Source organism: Odontomachus brunneus, unplaced genomic scaffold (genome assembly GCF_010583005.1).
Source record: "Odontomachus brunneus isolate Ranch 3 - 2012 unplaced genomic scaffold, Obru_v1 Obru_scaffold_184, whole genome shotgun sequence".
In the NCBI taxonomy this organism is placed as follows: Eukaryota; Metazoa; Arthropoda; class Insecta; order Hymenoptera; family Formicidae; genus Odontomachus; species Odontomachus brunneus.
The window spans coordinates 312,349-334,527 of record NW_022639634.1 but is presented as its reverse complement, the minus strand read 5'-3'; the positions used below and the strand labels follow the sequence as shown (position 1 = coordinate 334,527).

The 22,179-nt window shown below is 44.6% G+C and overlaps 1 protein-coding gene across 6 annotated transcripts in view; it reads right to left on the bottom strand.

The window, feature by feature from the left end:
- The window catches only part of LOC116851660 (MOXD1 homolog 2), a 291,701-nt gene that overhangs the window by 168,372 nt on the left and 101,150 nt on the right, over positions 1 to 22,179 (bottom strand). Inside the window, exon 1 of one of the 6 annotated variants that reach the window (XM_032831310.1) lies at positions 13,385 to 14,058. The exons of the other annotated variants lie outside the window; for them this stretch is intronic. The gene's annotated coding sequence lies outside the window, so the exon portion shown is untranslated. Of the gene's footprint in view, positions 1 to 13,384; positions 14,059 to 22,179 lie in introns of those variants that run through there. 6 annotated transcript variants of the gene reach the window in all.

The following is a 22,179-nucleotide window of genomic DNA, read 5'->3' as shown; positions in this document are numbered from 1 at the left end:
TTATGGAAATGTTAAACGGCGGCTAGTGCGTTTCTTCGCGCTGTCAAATTAATTAAAGACATCCGCCTCTTCTATCTCAGAGCTCCTAACGACATCGTATAATGTAGTCCTGGGACAGCGATGCATGATAAATAAGGTATGCTAAGACGCCGCTCGACACAAGAGCATAATGAAAATTCATGAACGCGCCTTTTTTACGGTATTAGCTCCGCTACCGGAAGAAGCGTTCGTAATTGCAAAATTTCTTGCGTGCCGACCATCGACGCGTCCTCCTGCGAGTCCGCGGGAGCAATTTGCCGCGCTAAAGAGTCATCCGATGAAAAATTCATGCAAAGCCGAGAGAAGATCTACTTAATAACAAGTGAAGGCGACACAGGAAGACGAAGTCCTTCCTCCTATCTCTCTAGGCTCCTTCTTCGCCCTCGTGCACTCTGTTTATTTTCTACATGAGTGCATGAGCTTCTTATTTTTTGAATGCGGGTTAAGCTCGATTTTTAAACATGCCGAGTTTGAGGGAGACGCGGCGACATGACTACGTTTCGGAGAAATTCCGGAAGCTACACGGAGAAAATATTGTAGTAAAAATTATGTTAAAATTACATTTTCTTTTGCAATGTTTTTTTATAAAGTTTAAATTGTTTGCCTTCCGGGGAACATTCTTTGAATAAAAAAAAAGTTTAAATTATATTAAAGAAATAGCAAATTTAATTCTCTCACACACATATACCTAATACACGATATGAAAACCGTTTAAGTAATTATAATTATAATTTTTTATAATTTTAAAGTAAAAAATCAAACATACATTTTAAATAAATATGTAGTATATCGATCGTAATTCGGTGCGTGTCCTAAAATTACAAAAATTTTGTTGTAATTCTTTTATCACAATATTATCCTCCCGTGTACGCTCAACAATCATTCTTGTTAAAAATATCACTGAAAATTTCGCATAAAAATATCTCTCTCAGACGGTATCTGGAAATCTATCGCGGCTTTACTTTCAATTTCCTCAGAGAGGATAGTTTTTGCACGCGATACGTGCCATTGAAACCGATAAGAGGTCAATGGAAGAATTGAAAACGATTAAAATGCAGAAAAGAATACGTTTCGCGTGGAGTGCAGGCCTTTCTTATTACACACGTAGCGCAAGTTCTATTTCAAGAGAGAGAGAGAGGAGGAGAGAGAGAGAGAGAGAGACCGCAATAAAGTCGTTAGCTTCGCGTATATCGCCTATCGAGTATCGCGAGTCACGGTCGTTCCCCGCAATTTTGACGCTCGTCCCTTCGGCGAGAATATTCTCTCCCAGTCGCAGCAACGCGCGATTTACATTCGAAATCAGGCTGGCTATCGTCGACAGGGTGTCGATCGCGAAGGACCATCCTGATCGCGATCCCTCGGGCGACTGTTGCGCGCCCGTTGCCATGAAAATTGCGAGCTACCGCCCGTGATATCTCACGGTCGTGGAATATTCCGAACAAAACAAAAAAAGAAAAGAGAGAAAGCATCGGAGCTATAACCCGCAGCGGCAATTTCATTCGGCCCTCGGCCTCCGCGCGTCGCAAAAATCGTATTACAAAGAGGCAGCTTCGTGACGACCGAAAATAACGAGGTGGACGAGTTGACCGAGTGACTGCCGCGCGCGATTGAAAACGGCATTCCCTCTTTCGGCATTTTTTTTTATACAATTTTTTTCGAGGGACGCGCTTTTCCGCGACCAGCCCGCCGGCGGCGAAATTTTTCAATCGCGTTTTATTCATAACGGCAAACATATGATTTCACGATATGGCCTCGATACAGCGACCTAATTTCACCTAATCGTAGCTATCTGGAAGTATCCACAGGATCTCCTTGTAGACAGAGGATATTTACTGATACATCGTAATGAATCGTAAGGATCATGCTTGCGCGAGAGAATACTTCGCAACGAGAGCGAAGAATAAAGATGAAGCATATCCCATGTTTGCACCCACGGAAATTGAAACTCTGTTCCTCTCGCGAGATGGAATATTTAAAAATGTCCGGCTCTTCTGGAAATAAATGCGCAAGCAAAGTCGAATTGCGCGCAGCGCGAATTTTCTCCGATTTAAAAAGCTCAAGAGGAAAGGTATTCGCTTTTTAGTATGGGAGACGAATATTAGTGCCACTAGTGTTGCCCGCGTTACGTCGCAATCGCGTTACAACTTTATGGGACACAGCCTGCTTTTCGCTTCTCGCATGCGTTTGCTTTGGAACGTTCAGCAAACGCAGATGAAAATCCGTGTGTCGACGCGACCATAAGAAGAGTCACTGTTAAATTCACAATTCTACTCAAATTCTAAAGAAATTCTGTTGTTGATTCACAAAAAATAAGTAGAGGTTCACCGAAGATAAACAGAAATCTTGAAAGAATTGTGCAGAAATGAATGCTTCAAGGATTCATTTTCAAGAGGCGCTCGTTTCGCAAGCCGCTCGTTAATATCGGCTCGATAAAGACATTCTTTCTCGGCTGCTCAGTATTTACGGAAAACTTGGTCGCCCACGGATTAAAATTCGACACCTAATGCCCGTGTGCAACGACGGCTGGTCGATAATCCGGCCATAACGATAAAGTTCCGCGTCTCGTTGCGGCAACTGCTCTTTTTTTCCAGGCGAGCGCGAGAAAATGCTCGCAGAAGATTGCGCTTGCACCTATCGGTCTGTCTCTTTACGTTTATCGATTGTTCCAACGCTCCACACTGTGAGAGAAGAAATACCTATGAAATAAAAAATATTTATTCAGTGATTTACTCAGCTTTTCACGAGAGCAATTGTTATTTATTCTACTTAAATAAAAGAATTTAATCAAGATTCACGTAAATATGTTATCAGATATTTACCATATGTGCACCATTAACCATATGTGCCCACCGAATATTTTTTTATTTCGTAAATAGCTCTTTTCTCAGTATAAAATTTTCTTTTTTCGCAATAAAATATTATTGAAAGCATACTATTGTGTTCTTACTCTTAAATCATCTCTTCTTTCAGCGCAATAAAATATTATTCAAAGTATACTATTGTGTTCTTCATCATCATGACTACCTCCATCACGATCATACGCGAGGAGTGAATGTCGCGCTTTATTATGTGATTTGCTATACGCCGAAATTTTCGACAGTTTAATTAATCAAGCTTCCAATTCAATATCATTATATTCAAGGCATACTATTGTGTTTTTATTCTTCATCATCATGACTACCTCCATTATCACGATCATACGCGAGGAGTGAATGTCGCGCTTTATTAAGTGATTTGCTGCACGCCGAAATTTTCGACAGTTTAATTAATCAAGCTTCCAATTCAATATCATTATATCTTTCCTCTCACGGACCGCTGAAGCAAGCAAGATTTCTTTCATCCTTTCAAAGATAACTTCCTAATTTATTGTCGCTGAAGTATCTTTCATTTTACCAAAAAGGTTTCTTTTCGAGCGACGAGCCCTTCAACCGCGGCAAAGTGCCCGGCAACCCCGGAGAGAGCCTCGCTCTAATTCATTTTCGTCGCCCGGTATCTCCGGACCAATCTCGGCGAAATCGCGTTACACGAGCGGCAGAAAGGAATTGTCGGCGATGGAATCGCTGGCCAAGATTATCCGCTTAGCTCGATCAAAGCGGGCTAATTGATCGCGTTTCGGTCGCGGGTCCGAGTTAATGCGATCCTCAAAGATCCAAAATCCCGCAGTTACGCTTCGTTTCCGCACGCCTCTGTCGCCTCTGCCGCGACCGCATGAATTATTTCCCGGGACCCGGCTGGAGAGAGAGAAGCACTCGGATGCATTCAAATATTTATATGAACGGCCGCATATAAACATTCGCTGCGTCCCGCGAGACGATCCTTGTGGACTTTTCCGAAACAAAGATCGTTATCCCCGTGGCTAGCTTCCCGGAAAGCAACTCAAAGACCAGACTATCGAATGTTCTCTCGGATTCCGGACTGAACAATATTTCTAGACGTAACGCTTTCTCACATGTGAAGGAAGGAACTCGACAAGTTCCTGCCACTTCGACATTATCGGGGAATATCGCGATTGCGCGCTAAGAGCACCGTAGTGCTAGCATGAAGCTGCACGGTAACTACTCCTCAGAATTTGGCCCGCGAGCACTCAGTATCACGACGCGCCACTCCCGATGCAGCCATTCTCTTTTGTGTAGTCCTATCTAATTAGCCGCAGTATCGACGGACCGCGATTAATACTCTCCAGTCGGTGTCCCAGAAATTCCCGTTCTACTAAGGGGTTGCGGTGCCGTTGTAAGTGAAGTTCCGATAGAGTCACTTGGTGATGACTCACCACTGTCGCGATCGACCCTCGCAAGATCCCGTTATATCAATGTCTCTCGTTACGACCCGTTGCAGATATCTCCCTCTTCGACACTACGCGATTCCACTCCATAATTAAAACAAGAAACCGCGGTTTCCAACCCTTCCAAAAGCCTCCTACTAGAGATTGATCCCATGCTCCCGATCATGTTGATCCTAATCGATTACTTGGTTTTTATAAGGTAATATTATCGGATCCTAATTATTCATGTTCTTCATTATCCTTAATCCTTATTATTAATAAAGTACTGATTACCATGCTGCGTTACATAATCGACCTGATAACACATAACCTTATAACCTCAAATGAGAAAGAAGAGGTATCTAAAAATTTTTTTAATATTCATGTTCTTCATTATCCTTAATCTTTATTATTAATAAAGTACTGATTACCATGCTGCGTTACATAACCGATAACACAACCTTATAACCTCAAATGAGAAAGAAAAGATATCTAAAAATTTTTTTTTAATATTCACTAACTAAAAATAAAAAAACATTTAGTGGGCACTAGTAACATATTTACTTAAATCTAAACCCTTTTAAATTTAAGTGCACGGAAAAAAGAGATGTGGTACACCTCACAAAAAATATTTAATTATAAGCAAATAGCTGCATCATTCTACATATCTTTGTATGATAGTTAGGTATATGGTTGATTTGACTTACTTACTTTGATGTGTCAATTACATCAATGAAGTTGCGCGTGATCTGGTTGTGGCAACCAGAAATTAGTAAGGGAATCATTTTAGACATTCATAGACAAGCTAAATATCGATATAGTTGCATTAATCAATGCTATATTGCAAAGCAGCGATGTTAGAAAACAAAAGCAATTCACTACGCGCACAGCTAGAGATGTATACATGTGAAAACTGGTTCTGAGTGTACAAATATACATTTGTAGTTGCCACGTAATGAGCCGCGTTTGTATTAACCATGTATTATCACTGCTGCAACATAAGTAACTCAGCCATTGTTCTTTGGTTACAGCAACCACATAAATAGTTGTTCCGTATTTTACTATTGAATCTGGTTGGCACAACCAGATTTCTGTATGGATCAACCATATTGTTTTTTCCGTGTAGAACAAATAATTTTGCTTTTATGAAAAGTTAAGGTTTTAAGGAAATATATATCTTCTCGTTTGAAAAAATATATCAATATAAACAAATATTTGTTAGATATTTTTTCTCTCAGAGTACAAGAGACAGATTGAGGTCAAGCTGATCAGTACCACGGGGTAATTTTCTAGTCGGGCTGTCGCATGTTCACAGTTTGGGCGAGAAAATATGCTCGAGATACGCTCACGTAACAATCACGGTCTCGTGAGAGGAGCTAAAAGCCGCTCTTATCGGGATAAATATCGGACTCCTTCCCGTGTCTTCAAGACTCTTCCTGATGTATGTCCGTTGCGCGGACTCGGCGGCCGAAGGCATGCAAAATCCGCTACGGATAGCTCGCCGAAATGTTTTACACGAACGGTTTAACGCTCCACCGCCGACGCACTTTAGAAAATGGTTTCCATGGTGCAAACTACACGTATCCCCGGGACGCGGACAGTGATGAATGGCGATTCACTTTGTAGCGCGCGCTGCTCTCACGAAAATGGCTCGTGGCTCACGGGGGCTACCGGAGAGATCAGTCGCCGCGATGCACGAACCTTTCCGTGATCGGACATTAAGACATCGCCCGAGCGCGCCACCGTTGGCGTGTCCTGTTATAAGTTGCGCTAAATCAAAAACGTAGGCGAAACTCGTCTCAAGTTGAAGAGGAGAGGGGATAACAAAATAATAAAGAACGTCTGATATGATGCTCTCGTCTAGATGAGAACGACGTCGCGTCGACGAGGAGAACGCGAGGAGAAACGTCTCGCGTGAGAATTTTCGCCCGTCTGTCCAGTGGAACGACCTCTCTCTCTCTCTTTCTCTTTCCCTCTCTCTTTCTCGAATTTTACAGGAAATTATTAACGAAACGAGAGGGATATATCTCGCGAGTCATTATTTATACAATGACAGAGAGGGATTAATAACGTTAAATGATGATGCAAATAAATGAATCTCGTTTCGAGCCACCATATTCTCGATGAAATAATAATGGAAACAACGACACGATGAAATATCGCCGCGGGGTACATATATTTACACCATTTATATTTTCATTGCCAATGTGCGAGAGAAACAGAGATAAAGGCAGAGAGAGAGAGAGAGGGGAGGGAGGGAGGAGATGAGAGAGACAGAGCGCGGCATCTTCTTCTCGCTTGCTTTCGTTTGAATGGATGTTTCTTGACAAAACACTCGGCTGCGACGGGCAACGGGTAACGTCGTGCAAACACGAACGGACCTACGCGACCTCACGCGAGACGACGCCATCGGCCAGCCAACCGGGCCCCCTCATCGACGACGACTGTGAAACGCGCGTTTCACTCGCGCCAAGCCCCGGAATCGCCTCTCGCAGCATACACACACACAAACCGCGTGCAACGCGTGTGTACACGTGAGGTGAGGTGAGGTGAGGTGGGGAAGGGTGCGCGCGAGAGGGACCGACACTCGGTGACAAATCGTTGTCATATCCGCAAAGTAAAATCAATATTTGCCGCCGACTGATGGTATGTACATAGGGACGAGCGATCCCGTCGAGCTTAATTCCCGCGGCTTACGACGAGTTCATACGCGTGTTCCCACGGGTGTTCCCGCGACTAGCAGCCTCGCGAGTGCAAATGGAATCATAAAGTACGACGGGATATCGCGCGCGCGAACCGGTCAAAGAGCAAAATTTAAAACTCTTAGCGGTCGCATTGTTTCAATCGCGATGCTATTAACGCCCGCATAGAAATTTCCCAAGATTTTCCCAGACGCAGCATAGATTCTAGCCGAAGTACCCGAGTTTGTCCCAAAATTGGTTATCCCACTGCGATGTTTCCCATCGAGAATCCTATTCCAAACATGGATTCTCAGTCTAGAATCAAAACGGAAATATCACGGGCACTGGGGTGGTGACGGTATATTTTTATGACATCAAACAGAGGAATCCTATTTTTATGCAGACTATTCAATAGAATAAAATATCAAAAAGTGAAATGTTTGCAAAACGTTTTGAACATTTTATTGAATAATGAAATTATGTAGAAAGTCAACACGTTTCATACAATACTACCGTAAAATGAAGACCAGAAAAAATATTGGGACAACTTTGGATTTAGAATCGCATGTTTGAAATATTACACTTCTATTCCTCTTAGAACTCATTATTATTTTGGGAAATCGAGCTGAATCCCAAGCGGTGTCCTGTGCTTTGTGCGAGTGTTTTCAGCAACGATGTAGCAATATTGATTCTTTTTTTCATGGAATGAATTGCATACCAAATTTGAGGAAAACTACTCAGAGACGCGTTAACGATAATGAGTCACGATTGTAACACGAGATTTGATCACCTTCCGCCTGAGAGAGCGGAAAATTCTTTATTATTTTTTCTCAGACGCTCTTGGGGGGAGATGGAGGGGGTGTATGCTTGGAAGCTTTTCCGTTCCAACGTCGAAATCGACATTCTCATGCAGCCTCACTTCACAGCGCGAAAAATACGCGGGCCGTGTCGGGAGAGAAGCGCGAGAGGCGCGAGAGAAAAATCGACCAATCGCGAGATCAAGGCGCGGAACAAACCTCGAAAACTCCGAGTGCGGACGGGAAATCCGCGTAAACCGCGTGGGACGCCAATATCGCGAATATGCGCGACAATGTCGCAAAGGCGGACGTAGGAAACGGGGAAACAAGTTTTCCCGGCGAGAAACCGTCGCTCTCTCTCCTCGATCTCCCGGGCGGAATCGAAGCCCGTTGATCCGCTCGCGAACCCACTTTTACGACGTGACACCTGCGGCAGGATCGTCGATGGATTGTCGCCGCCAGGATAAATACGTACTTCGCAAACGTCGCATAGCTACATGTACGCGCGTGTATCGGTATATACGGAGTGCCCTCCGTCCTTCCACCTTCATAAAAAAAACCTTATTGGTCTTGTCACACGAGACCGTAAACCCACCGACGATCGCGTCGAACTGCTTTCGGCGGAAATCAAGACAGCGAATGTACGTTTCTACTGTCACGAATATTCTCAAGTAGCTCGATAAATATATAAACTAATCTTTCTACCACTGCGAATATTCATTCACTCAATCAACATTCATTCATTCATTAACTCAGTGAGTCGGAAATAAAATTGTTTACACGCAAAACTTGCGAACGCGGAATAAGAGGGAAATGATTTCACGATAAATGCGACTTGTAAACCAATTGTATCTCGAGTGAAAACTTCTCACCCTCGTTCTGCCAAAGCTCTACCATCAGGAATATTCAATTTAGAACGAGATCAAAATATTCGTGTCAGATAAATCGATTTACCGTTAATGATCCCGCGGCCTCTCGGTAAGATCTAAAAGGAAGACTAAGTAGTCTCAAAGAGTAGCTTAAGTACTTTCTCCTCCTCTCAACTTTTTCCCCCCAGTTAAGCGTGAAGCTTTGGGCAGAAGTTAACGTTAGGCTAATTTTTAAAGCTACCCTCACTTCCGAAGCGAAAAAAGGCTGACAGACATCTCGTAATTTGGCCATGAGCCTGAAGCAAGATTTCCGTAGGAAATGTCACTGGAGATCAACTCACTACGTCGGGTTTCCCTTACTCGTGTCAAACCCTAAAGATTTAGTCCCGGTCATTTCGCCCGTTAAATAGCCGCGCGATCGACACCGTGCGAAATTGTCCGGGAACAAATTGACTCGAAATTCGAGTCGAGGAATCCTACCCTCGCCCCGTACGTATCGCGTCGCCGACACGTCGAATCATAACTTGGAAGCACCTGCTCCCTGCGTCACGGGCTTCCGGTAACCATGACGACGGCACCTCGTTCTCGGCGAACGCCATGACGGTTAGCTTCTTTTCTAACGAGGAGCACCGTTACGTAGCTGTCGCGGGAATACGAGCGAAATCCTTGGATTGGCAGGGCTCGATCCAGGCGAATTGAGTGCTCGCGCGAGTCAATGAAGAACGGATATTGGCGCGATTTCGGAAAATCTCCGCGTAACTACTCTGACGCTTCCAGAGGAGCGCGTGAAGCTCTTTTTTTTCTAAGCGAAACTCCACCACGAGATATGAGATGACATTTCGGTACAAGCTGTCATGTAAAGTTTAATCACAAGCGTCCCGGAGAGCCCAATTTCGTAAGGAAAAAAGACATAAATAAAAAAGAAGCGTAGTCGCGCGAAAGAATTCATTTCCCTTGTTATAAGAGGCGAGGGAGCATTACGCATATTTCTTCCACTTTTCCGACATTCGTAATCCAACATGGCTGGTCCGACTCGTTTCGGGGCGTCCGGGAAGTTGCCCGTGTAAAATCGCGGGTGTACTGTTTCCCCGGAATTTCAAGCCCCGGTGGTGGCGGGTTGCCTCACCTAACGAGGAACCCCATCGGGCGAAAGACGCGAGCGGAAAGATTTACGGGGCGCGAAGAGACCAGGACACACAACGCGGCGGCGGGAAGAGAGTGAGGAGGCTGGAAGGAGGAGGAGGACGACGACGACGAGCGAGTGGAAAAGGTGGAAGATAGAACGGGCGAGGACGAGAACGCGAGGCAAAATCGCCTCCCGGTGATCCGAAGGACGGAGAGGCATGGGGCGGGTTGATGGAAGGCGAGGGGTGAACTCGGTTTGCATAATGCCTCTGCCCGCTCAAGTGCGAGGCGTAAGCTGTTTTACCATTTCCCCCATCGACAATAATCCCGGTAAAATATTATTTTAAAGGCGCAGGCGCGCGAGGGAGCCCGGGCTGGTGTAAGTCGACGATGTAAGTCGTTGCAACGTATACGTATATGGGGTGTGCGCGCTTCAGAACGCGCCGTCGCTTCTCCACGAATTATGCAGCAGCCAGTGCAGAAATTTTAATCGAAGCTCGCTCTCTCTCTCTCTCTCTCTCTCTCTCCCCCTTCTCTCTCTCTATCTCCTTCACCTCTTTTCTCTCCCAAATACCGTGGCGCTAAAGCGGTAGGATACGAGAAATTCGGAATTGAGGCTAAAGTCGTTCGACTTCGACATTTAACTGGTCCCCAGTTTCTCCGGCCCATTGCTTTAAACGCCCGTAAACTCACGCCGTAAAGCCCGCGCGCTTATCGTCATTTACCGAAAATCAGGGATAAATACGAGAGAGTTCCACAAAGTCCGTGTTCGCGCAAAACTACGAGTCGAGTCGCTGAGGAAGCTCGACGCACGAGATGTCGATAAGGATTAGCGCGGATATCACGTAATCAGCAAATTCATTCCGGATCGGCGATGACGATAAAAATTTCGGCTCATCCCTCGAGAACAACGCTTATCGTACGACGCAATATCTCCAAACGATAACATTTATCCCTGACCGAATCTTTCAATATACATAGCGTATGTGCATGCGCGCGTAATATTGAACCGGAACGTAAGTACTTGCGCGCGCGTGGGCGTGTGTACACGCGTGCATACGCGTTGCGCAAACAGTGGATCCTCGATGCACGAGGATCGGGGAGCAGGTGCGCTAACATCATTCGCGTTAATCTTCGGCCCATAACTCCGGGATCGCCGAAGTAGCGAGATATCGCGATCTCGTCGATCGGTAATCGAACTGTGATCGGCCGTCGCGGTCGACGACCGAAAGTAGACGAGACCTACGGGAATATCAGGAATTGATGGATACGGAGACGCGAGCGCGCATCGAGTAAAATTAGATACGTTTTCGCCTTTCTCTCTTTTACTTCAACTAAATGACCGTAGATTTGCAAAAACAGAAAACGAATGAATGAAGTGAGGGGAACGAACAAATAAATAATGAGAAGTGAAAATATCATGAAGGTGAGAGAGAATTTTGGAAATTCGACACGGCGACGGAATGAAAATTTAATTGAACAGTGGCATGAAGTAATAAAAAATATACTAATGAAACCAACGTCGCTGCTGAGTTATTTCAGGACAAAACACTCCATTGCCAATGATGAAAAAATTGTCGGAAAAAAGTTCGAATAAAGGCACAATGCAGAATATCGTAGTGTTAGGAAAATAACGAGCGATAACTGCTACCGTTCGGAAATTTTCATAATGTAAATATTGGCGATAATACTATTCGCAACAGCAATTACGATATTAGCAACAATGGTAGCGTCAGCTCGGCCGCCATTGTTTCTGAGAATGGCGCGGGCAAAGTCGATCGTTCCGCGGACGTAAAGTTAAATTAGGAGAGCGAGCACGGAGGAGAACAGAGACAAGGGGTAAAAAGGCTGACTCCACGCCCGTCGGATGAAAGGTTGTCCTCGAAAACGAGAGAAGATTTAACAGGACTCTAGAAATTGAAGCCTGCGACGCGCCACGGGCGTTCAAAGGGAGACGTTAGCGGCAGCCGAACGACCATTGAAAGAGCACCGCGACAAATGATAAATGGCCGTTCCTATGCGAAATTTGCCCACGTCACGGGGACATTTGGTGAAAGTAACTTAAATGTTGAATTGCGTCAACGTAGCGTGATTTTAAAGCGGCGAGCCGATTCCGATATGATTCACGAGCGACGCGCGTCAACGAGATTAAAGGACTCTCGATCTTTAGAAAAACCGTAGACGCGAGAGGAGGAAAATATTTCTGTATTTCCAATTTACATAAAAACATTTATTCCACTTATATGAAAAAAAGAACAAGCTTTAAATGAAAAAGTTTGCTCTGTTAGAAAATTAAAATACAGCGTGGGAATAGTAACACTGCGGAATGAAAACGTCATCTGTGTATGTGCGCGCGCACGTATAACTCGAGTGAATTACCTTCTGTTTTTTAAATTTCATGATTTTTCGTTTCTGAAATATGGAAAAAAAGGATAAAGTATCTATAGTTTTAAACGGGCGAGCGAGTCATCGGCGGCTCCTCTTATCTCCGCGTAACATCTTAAATAAACAATTATCTCGTCGTTACGGTGCGACTGTCGATTTTACGCGACGCTGCGAGAAACACAGCATTAACTTTTAAATTAACTAATTTAGCCTCGCGAAACCTCCTCGCAAGTTCGCCCACGGCGCTTTGACAACCAATCCGGCAAGGTCCAGAGAAGCGTTTTAAACTGGGCCGTCATTAACGAGACTCTCGGACCGACCAACTTTCGACATCTTATCGTAAATTTTATGGAAAATAAATTCTGCCTCAGGTCATAACGCAAATGATTGCGATCATCGACCGATAAATCGCAACCGGGCAACGAACTAGTAACTATCCGAGTCGAAATTTTAGTTCTGCATTAATGCAGCAAGTGTTGCCGGCACTTGAAAGATCAACGGAGAATCTCGAAATACAACACTGCGGATTATTGTCCTATCCGAATATAATTGTTCCAAAAAATTATTTAATTAAACGAGATTAACAAATATTATATAATTATGAAACAATGATATAAGCTTTCTTCATTCACATACTTTTCTTATTATTTCCTTTTTTTCATAACGTTGGATGGAAAAATTCCGATGAAATTTAAAGCTTTTAAAGAAACTAATAAGGAAGAAGTTGTAAAAACAAAAATAACACTTGTGTGTCCAGCAATGCTGTTCCCCCCCTCAATACAAGTTTAATCTGACGGTGCAACAACAAGATTAAACACAAGTAACAGGAAAGTTTTGAAAGTTTCAAATTGAGACATCGTATAGACCAAAACATTATTATTAAATGCGAAAATGCACTCGCGAGATTCACGTGAGATTCTAAGGCTGATATTTAAAGCAATGAATTATTTAGGATCTTTCATTGAGATAGCATAATTAATTACAAGTTTATATTTACCGTATCAAATCGTTATTCAGCCGTTTAGATCAATGTTTCTCGTTGTAAGAGATAATAGTGTAGATATAGATACAAGTTGAAAGAAATAATGGAAAATTCACGAAGCTATAATTACTTGCCAAATGAGACGATGAACTATGAATGCCAGCCGAAATTCGACTCAGAAATGTTAAGTGAGACTGTTCGCATTGAAATCGGAAACGTTTCGCGTAATAAATAATTTGACGCACCTGAAAATATACGCTGCGCCTTGCGTCCTCCGTCCTGGCTTCCACAACATGCTCTGTTCGATTTCCAACTCTCTGCTTTCCAACACTCATTTACTGGCACTGACACTCGCCTGGATACGATTCGATCGGAGAAACCAACGCGATGCCGACGAGAGCCGATTACGTATTTCAGTAGCTCACGAAATATTCTGATAAGCCGGCGGCAAACACCAATACACATATGTCGCGGCGCGGTATGTAGACACCTCGTCGGCTCGAGATATAATAACTCTGGTAAATACGCGCGACGCGCAAGAACATCAAAACAAAAAAGCACCACTCATCTCCCGACAACCGTTAACTTTCAAAACTCGCCGATCAATGACAAATATACACGGTAGCCAAGAAATCACGATATTTATGCTCTCAAAGTATATTCCAGATATTTAAATATAATCCAATTGTCGAATTATTAATTCTAATTTAATTAGAACGGTCACACGCGCACGTAATACGTATCAAATATTTAATTCGTAACATTGACGACCGCGGTCTGTTAACATACGATTAGTAGTTAATGCCGCGTTTCCGATTGACACGCATTTTCGTGTGACATTATTGAGCACCTGACCACGATAACAACCAGGGATTGACTCCAGTAGCCCTATTCTATAACTCGTTATTGGAGTTAACGACAGTTTCATTATCGTTGCGCAGCTTTTGTATACCGTAGAAAAGCTGCGCAACGATAACGAAACTGTCGTTAACTCCAATAACGAGTTACAGAATCCTAGCACGGATTACAAGACGCAGAGGCAGCGACGACGAGGCTTATAACCTCTTCTTTTTCATCCATCTTGAATCTCTAAATGCTGTCGAAATCTCCAACGCCAATAAAACAAACTAATTAGATTGTGAAAGAAGAATATGTTATTTTAGTCACTTATATTTACCTCTCTATATAATTTAATATATAATCACCTCCAAATAATCCTTATTAGGTTATTTAATATTTATATATCGCGCAACATACTCTATATACTCTTAATATACTCTGCAGTTAGTAAGTACAGTTGAATAAGTTACATAATTAATGCATTATAAAAAAATTCATGCTTATAAAAAAATTAAAAATTGAGAAAGATCAAATACAGACAGACTATTGAGAGATAATCCACTAATAATTATTAAGCAAGTACCTTTTAAAACTGAACAAAATAGCAATAAGCATAAATTTCTATTATTAAAAGACAATAGTTTTAAAGTATTATACATTGACTCTCCACTGATCGTTCAAATTCGACGGAATTCTTAGTTAACGCAGAACTGAAAAACTTCAGTTTTGATACCCGTTACAAATAGATTATCAGCAGCGTCGATGCACTGATATTGATAGATAAAGGTACGAGCATACGGGGTTGAAAACTGAAACGAAACGTCGGTGATTGACGCTAAAACTTTCCAACAAATTAAACGCCGAGGATACAAGCGGAGAACAAAGGCTTAACTTTCCGTTTATTCCGTTCTCAAGCGGATTTCATTTTACTGGAAAATTTTCACGGGCCGGCGGCCACGACTCGTCATTTCCATGCACAATAAGAGTGTGGGCAGGCGTAAATGTGAGATCCGTAAGGGTTCTCATGGTGTGATTTACATCATAAGAGAAGCGCGCATGTTGTATTGCGATATACGGAAGCTGAGACCTACCGCGCGCGCGCGCGGAACCAATTTCCACCTTAAATTTATACATCGCACTGATATGTAAGTGTAAAAATCAGTTCCGGCTATTTTCGCCAGCAGGCAATCTCCATGCAGCACACGGTCAAATATTTTTACATGATTTTACACGGTCGCGCGATATTACTTCGGTACGATATATATATATATATATGTGTGTGTGTGTGTGTGTGTGTGTGTGTGTGTGTGTGTGTGTGTGTGTGTTGAAAATGCAGTGCATCGGGTTGCAGAGTATAACGGGAAGTTATACTCAGTCATTTCCTCGTAAACGTGATGGTATAAAAGTCGAACGCCGTGGAACGATCCTTTTCACGGCGTGCACGTCTGAAGGCGCGCCACATGTTTAAAATACACGAATACATGTCATTTTAATCGAGCACCCGTGACTCCTATTGCCTTAGAAAAATACGCCACCGTCGTGACACCACGATTCGTAATTCCGCGGATCGGAGAACAGAAGCGTTTTTGTTCCATTTAGAGCGTACTTTCTTGTCAATGCAAAAGACAAGAATAAAAAGTGTCCATCTGAGAAGGGTCAATACACTGTAGCAAGAAAATTGAGTAAGTCGAAAGTGTTTTTTTCAACACAGTACATTTTAGGGGTACGCGGAGGAACTAGGGCTGGATAGCGCGCCGCTAATCGCAGCGAGAGGAGCAGCGTGCCGGAAGCACTGCGCACTCGCTGTGCGGAATACGATCTGGCCGGTCGACAATCTGTTAAAAAGCGATTTCTCAGCGCGTAAGGAGGGTCCTTGAAATATAAACCCTCTTACGGGATAGCGGGGAGTAGCGGGAGCTCTCTCAAAGAAAACGGCGACTCTCAGTTGCGATCGCGAACGGAGACTGCGAAAACGAGAGAGAAAGGGAGAAACGGGAATAAAGAGAGAAACAGGTAGAGCGAAAGAGAGCGAGAGAGAGAGAGAGAGCGACAAGAGCCACTGGCAGAGAAATTCTCTGTCAAAGGACCTGGACGCCCGGTTAGATGATGTGATCGAGCGAGCGCAAGGAAAGGAAATGCCATCGCCGTCGGCGAAAGAATGTTAAAGCGGCTCCGAGCGGTGGCAAGGCGGACTCCTACCTCCTACGCTGTTAGACTGCACTTATCTTCACTATTCGTCCCGTCAGTTTGAAATCTTATCGCGGCTGTTGGGTGCTCACAATGCGACGCGCCTAATATTAACTCTTCAGACACTACGAGCCGAAGGGAAGACACGAAATGTTCGCGGCAGTGAGATCGCTGCTTTACACGTGATAGATTTGACACGATTATTAATGTCCGCACTGTGTGCAGTAAGTACGGCACGCGGTCTGCGCCTGGAAACTTTGAATAATTATATCCGCAGAAAGCAGATAGATTTACATAATGGATAATCGGACGATCGCGAAATGACAATCTCCCTCTTTGAAATAACATTGAAAATGCTCGCTTATCGTGAGTGAGTGAGAGAGAGAGAGAGAGAGAGAGAGAGAGAGAGAGAGAAAGAAAAAAAGAATTCCCGTTCGAGTAAAGCAAGTCACGCTGCGCTGCGCAAAAATCCCACGAACAGTGAGCACCCTGAATCGCCCGTTGTCACGACCAGTGACTACTGGATGTCACGATCTGACTCGCGTCGCGCAAATTACTCATCTGGCATTGCGGCAGACTGCATTCTGCGAGTTCAACGCGATTATTGGCGAACCGGGTCAGCGGCTTACTGCGCTCAAAGGAGAGAGCATCCTGAAGACGCTCAAGCGAGGAAGTCAGCGGCGCAAACCGAGAAGACGGTGCGCGCTCGGCGGACCTCTTCTGTCAAAGACGACGCGGCGAAGAGGGCAGAGGATCAGAGGATCAGAGGATCGGCTCTGCATCGCGCATACAAATAACCGGCCGGAGGACTTCGTGCTCGGCGGAAGTGCATTAAACGAGGGTTAGCTATCTAGCGTAATAGGTGAACCTGCTCGACGAGGCGTTTATTGTGCCCGGCACGTCTCGGCTAGCTCCTCTGTCTCTCTCGCTCGCTTGCTCACTCTCTCTCTCTCTCCCTCTCTCTCTTCTGTCCTACCGACAGGCCGGAGCTCAACCCTTTCAACACCGAGGCGAACGCGGACCGTTTAGCCGCCATGACGAACCTGATGTCCTTGCTACCGCTTCATGTACCGCCTCCGTGATATCGTAGGTTAAGCGCGACGATAGACTAGTTTACGTCCAAATTCGTGGAACGATGATGCGGATCGATGCATCACGAGTAGGCTACGCGTGCCAAGAATCGCGTGATGTCTCACGGATAAACGAAAGTCGCGGCTCCAAAGGACAGGTTTTTCAGGGCAAAATTTAATTTGAAAGTCAAAAGGAGAGGGAATTGATTTAAATCGTCCGCAAATTATTTCTCAATCGCGAGATCTGCCGACGCGAGCAGGACGCGATATATTTCAGTCTGAAAAATTACGTCCGCACACGGCCACGCTCGCGTCCCTTCCTCGCGCGAACATCCGACACCGGTTTTATCTTCCTCCAATATAAAACACTCGCGCAAGAGAAGGAGAGAGAGAGAGAGAGAGAGAGAGAGAGAGAGAGAGAGAGAGAAAGAAGAGAGCGCTGTTAAGATCTCTTTTTTTTCCACACTGCTTAATTTGTCCACAATTACGTGAACACCGACGCGCACAGCGCGGATAATTTATTAATGACTTGATTTAAAATTTAAACGCGACTTAAATTTGCATGAGTTAAAGCCGACCCGGCGCATGCGAATTTCGCCGACATTGTTCGAAATTCTTTTAATTACTCGTCTGATACGTTTATTATGCGTCTCGCCGTTGCATTATATGCAAATTTTTGCGTGATTTAAAAAAGGAAGCGTTTATTGTGCCGACATCTTGTGCACGCCTCAGATTCTCAGAAAACTCTTAAGGAAAAAATATATAAGTAGGGCACACACAAAATACACACACGGTATATCTCATCTATTTTCGAGAGAGACGAGTTTCTAAACAAATATTTGAATTCTGCTAAAGTAGGTTGCTCGTAATTAAACGGAGAATAAACTCCCGTCGTATATAATCACATTTCTAAAGCTCGAAAATCCCTGAGACTTTAATGAGAAAGAACCTGAGCCTGTCAATGGTGTATAATTGAAGGAGACCATTGCTGCCACGAGACGGTCTTGTTATGCAAAAATCAATTCCACGCTCGCCGGCAAGAGAGGAAGTAATGCAAACTGGAGCGACATCGCGACATATATACACCGGCTCGCACCGGCGAAAGGGGTTGGTTGTGCGAGAAGAGCAGGTACGCTCTTCGAGGACTATTCACGCACGGTCTGAATGGGTTCCGCGGATCGTTTTAAGGAGGATTTAATAGAAATATTTATATTTTCCCTTCCGCCACGGGAGATGGCGGTCGTATGGAGACAGAGAAAGAGAGAGAAGACGAAAGAGAGCCGACGGAGGGCGTCATCCCTCCTGCGAGTGAACGCGCGCGCGCGCGGGCACATTATTATTTATTCATGCGGTTTGACGAGGGAACAATCCTCGGTATTTACCCGGACCTTTTCACGCTCGCAGTCGCTCGAAATTGTCTCGCTTTTGTCCGCGACGCACGGTGTGCTCGCGGGCGCGTGTGTACGTGTATTTACCTCGGTGCAGCTTCGTTTCCACGGCGTTCGCCGGAAAATTCGCCGGAGCGTACATCCAGACATCTGGCGAGGGTGCCCTTAGGCGTCGTAGTCGATGTCGTCGTCGTCGTCGTCGTAGTAGTAGTAGTAGTAGTAGTAGTAGTAATAGTAGAATCTTTGCACGAAGGGCGGTCGGGCCAACTTCGCCGGCCCCGACATCCGAGTTCGCCCGAAATCGAATCGCACCCTCCAACAGCGTCCGAAAAATTGAGCACATTGTTGCCGCGAGTCTCGGGAGACTGCTAACGATATTGTTGTTACAAGTCGTCGGCTCTCAGTCGAACGTGGGCAAATACTGCGACGATAGGGAGAGCTTACGTGTAATGGTTCTCTCAAACCGAACCAATACTACCCCGTCTTATTTATGGATCGATCGTGATTATTTTACGAAAATGTGTTATTGTTCGCAAGATTACTTCCGTATGCCGATGCTGCTTCCTCTCTTCTCTCTTTCTCGCTCGTTGCGTCTTTGTTGTCACTGTAAACGTATTTTCCTTTCTTTTGCGAGAAACCGCGAGATTGATATTCTTCGAAATTGAGAGATGCTCCCGCTCGTCACATGTCGATCAAAGCGAGTTTTTCCGTCTCGACACTCGTAACGAGCGTACTCCCTGTCGAGCTGTGAATTCACCGTGAAGAAATTCGTCCCGCCGGGACGTCTTCGTGTCCGACGGGCGCGATACAAAGTAGCCCCCGGGGAAAAAGTTTCGTTCCACGGGTACTTGAGGATTTTGTTAGTGAAATAAAGTGTTTCCTTCCGCGCCTCGCTAACGCCGCTCGTAGCGCAGTTTCACCTCTAGCTCACGGCCTTTGCCACCCTTTCATCGGCGCCGGTTCCCCTTTCAAAACGGAGATCCGTTCGCACGAATCTCGTTCCGATCGTGACCGGCGCGTCAACTCCTTTCGGAGTCGACTTTCGGCTATGCGAAGAAACTCGTGAAGCCTACACCGACGTCTCTTTGGAGTCGTCGTGAATGCTATTTATGGACCGAAGGGCGAGGAATAATACCCGGCGATCGGTAACTTCAAAGAGCGAATGTATTTTCAAGTAACGGGGAAGAACTCAAAATGTCCCATTAAAGAAATCTCGGGGAAAATCTGAGATTTTTCCGAATCGAAATATCAAATTGTAATGTCCAATTTGATAAAAAAAAGTCTATCGTTACAATATTTTGCACGATAACGCGTTAAATCATATCAAAACAACGACGACAGGAGTGTTCTATTTGAAAAAATAGAATTTCTTCTTGGAAAAGCACAACGTTAACCCTCCACGTACAATGTTGAGTCGGGGAAACCCGAACGAATATTGAATCGCTCGTTCATTTTCGTAAAAGGTTCGAGAAGATTTCAAGATAGCGCAAACCTGGTCGCAGATTTCGATTTTATTGCGCTACTATTTTATAGTCGGAACTTTTCTATATATCTAGGAGAAAAAAGTGTCAAAAAGTATTGGTTTTCAACGATATTCTTATTGTTGAAAGTTGCCCGGGTCCGACAAACTCAGGTTACACCGCATATCCCAAAAAGTGTGATAGTACGCGAAAAGTTAAAGTACCCGGAGAAAATGATTGGCCCGCCATAAAACTAGTTGCGCCAACCAGATTCAATAGTAAAATACGGAACAACTAGTTTTGTGGTTGCTGCAACCACAGAGCAATTTCTCAGTTACTGGCATTGCAGCAGTGACGATATCTGGTTGCCACAACCGGATCACGCGCAACTACATCGATGCGGTTGATATACCAAAGAAAAACTGCGAGTCATCAGTCATACACATTACTATCACACAAAGATAACAAGATTGATGCCACTGTGCTGCTCACAGCTAAACCTTTCTGCTGATATGCACCATATCTCTTTGTTTTTTCGTGTAACATTGTAATTTTCGTCATGTTAAATTGCAGAGTAATTGCCGCTGTCATCTACCGTCGACCGAGCGGAGGACAAGCTTGGTCAAAACAACGGAACTGATCGCGCAGTGTGTTAAGCAACCGGGTGCCCGGCGAAGAGAGAGCCGTAGATAATCCAGCGAAACACAACGACGGCGCCGTGGACGACAAAGTGCACGACCGCCCGCATCTGCATCAACGCTAAGAACTCTCGCGGCGAGGACTCGCGGCGACGGAGGACACAGCACGGCCCGACTCGATGGGAAGATACCCCGGCGACGTTGTGTTCCCGTTCGGAACTACCGCTCCGGCTGTGCGGTTTCGGGATCGCGGCGTATCCGGCGATCTCGAAACGCCTCGCATGCGGGCGAATGTATCATTACTCATTCCCAGACGACACCTCCTGCTCGCCGGCCGCCGGGTTATAAATCTGCGCGAATACGCGACGCTTCGCCCGCGTCCTTTCGCGTCCCTATGCAGGCATATGCATCGCAGGAATGCAAGCGTCGCGCGCGCGCGGACTTTATCGATAATCGTGGCCGATATTTCCTTCAAATCTCGGCGTTTGCGTTAAACGTACGGAAGAGGGAATCTCAATTTTTTTTCTGGCACTGAGATCTTCGCGTTTTCTCCGCAAATCAGCGCTGAGAAGCTTAAACGTGAGCGGCGCGTTACTGAAAGGAAAATATCTAAGAAACAGTACATATTTATTCGATAGGTATTAATAACGCATGTACTTACACTAATAGAAAATATTTTTCAAATAAGGAATATAGAGGAGTTTTAAAGGAAATAAGGAATATAGATCTTTTCTTCAAATCTTAAAAAAGCCTTGGCTTTTCACGAGTGCAATTATTTATTCTACTTAAGTAAAAGGATTTATATTTAAGTAAATATGCTATTATATATAGCACACCCATCAAATAAATTACTATGTCTTAGACACTTTTTTTCTCTCAATATAGCGAGTACCGTGCACATTTTTTTCGATTATGTGTGGTGAAGCAACTGGATTTCTTGTACTTCTCACAAATTGTTGCTGCCACGTACTATCCTTACAAGTTTCCACATACTTTTGCATACAAACTCGCTCGAACGAGGTCTACACGAGACATAATTAAGAGCCGAGATTAACTGAAGCTTGATTTATCAGAGTTATTATCGATCGGTTGTAACTCACATAAATCGCCGGGGTATCGATGTTACCTGATAAGGTGTAATCGCGAAGCCAGCTAATGAAAAAATCGATCGCTAGAGGGGAGCAGCGCATTTCTTCTGGGACACCCTGCACACATACATTTCCTCTCGCGCCTCGGGATACGCGCGCGTTCCGGAGTTAATAAATGATTCCCCGCTATCTCGCGTTATCTTCGCCCGGAGCGTCGTACTCGCGAGGCGACGCTTCGAGTTCTTCCACCGCGCGGCATGCACTCTCGAACGCCAGACACGAATTATTAATTATCGCAGCCAGGCCGATGAGAGGTCGATACGAATGAGCTCTTTCTCTCTCTCTCTCTCTCTCTCTCTCTCTCTCTCT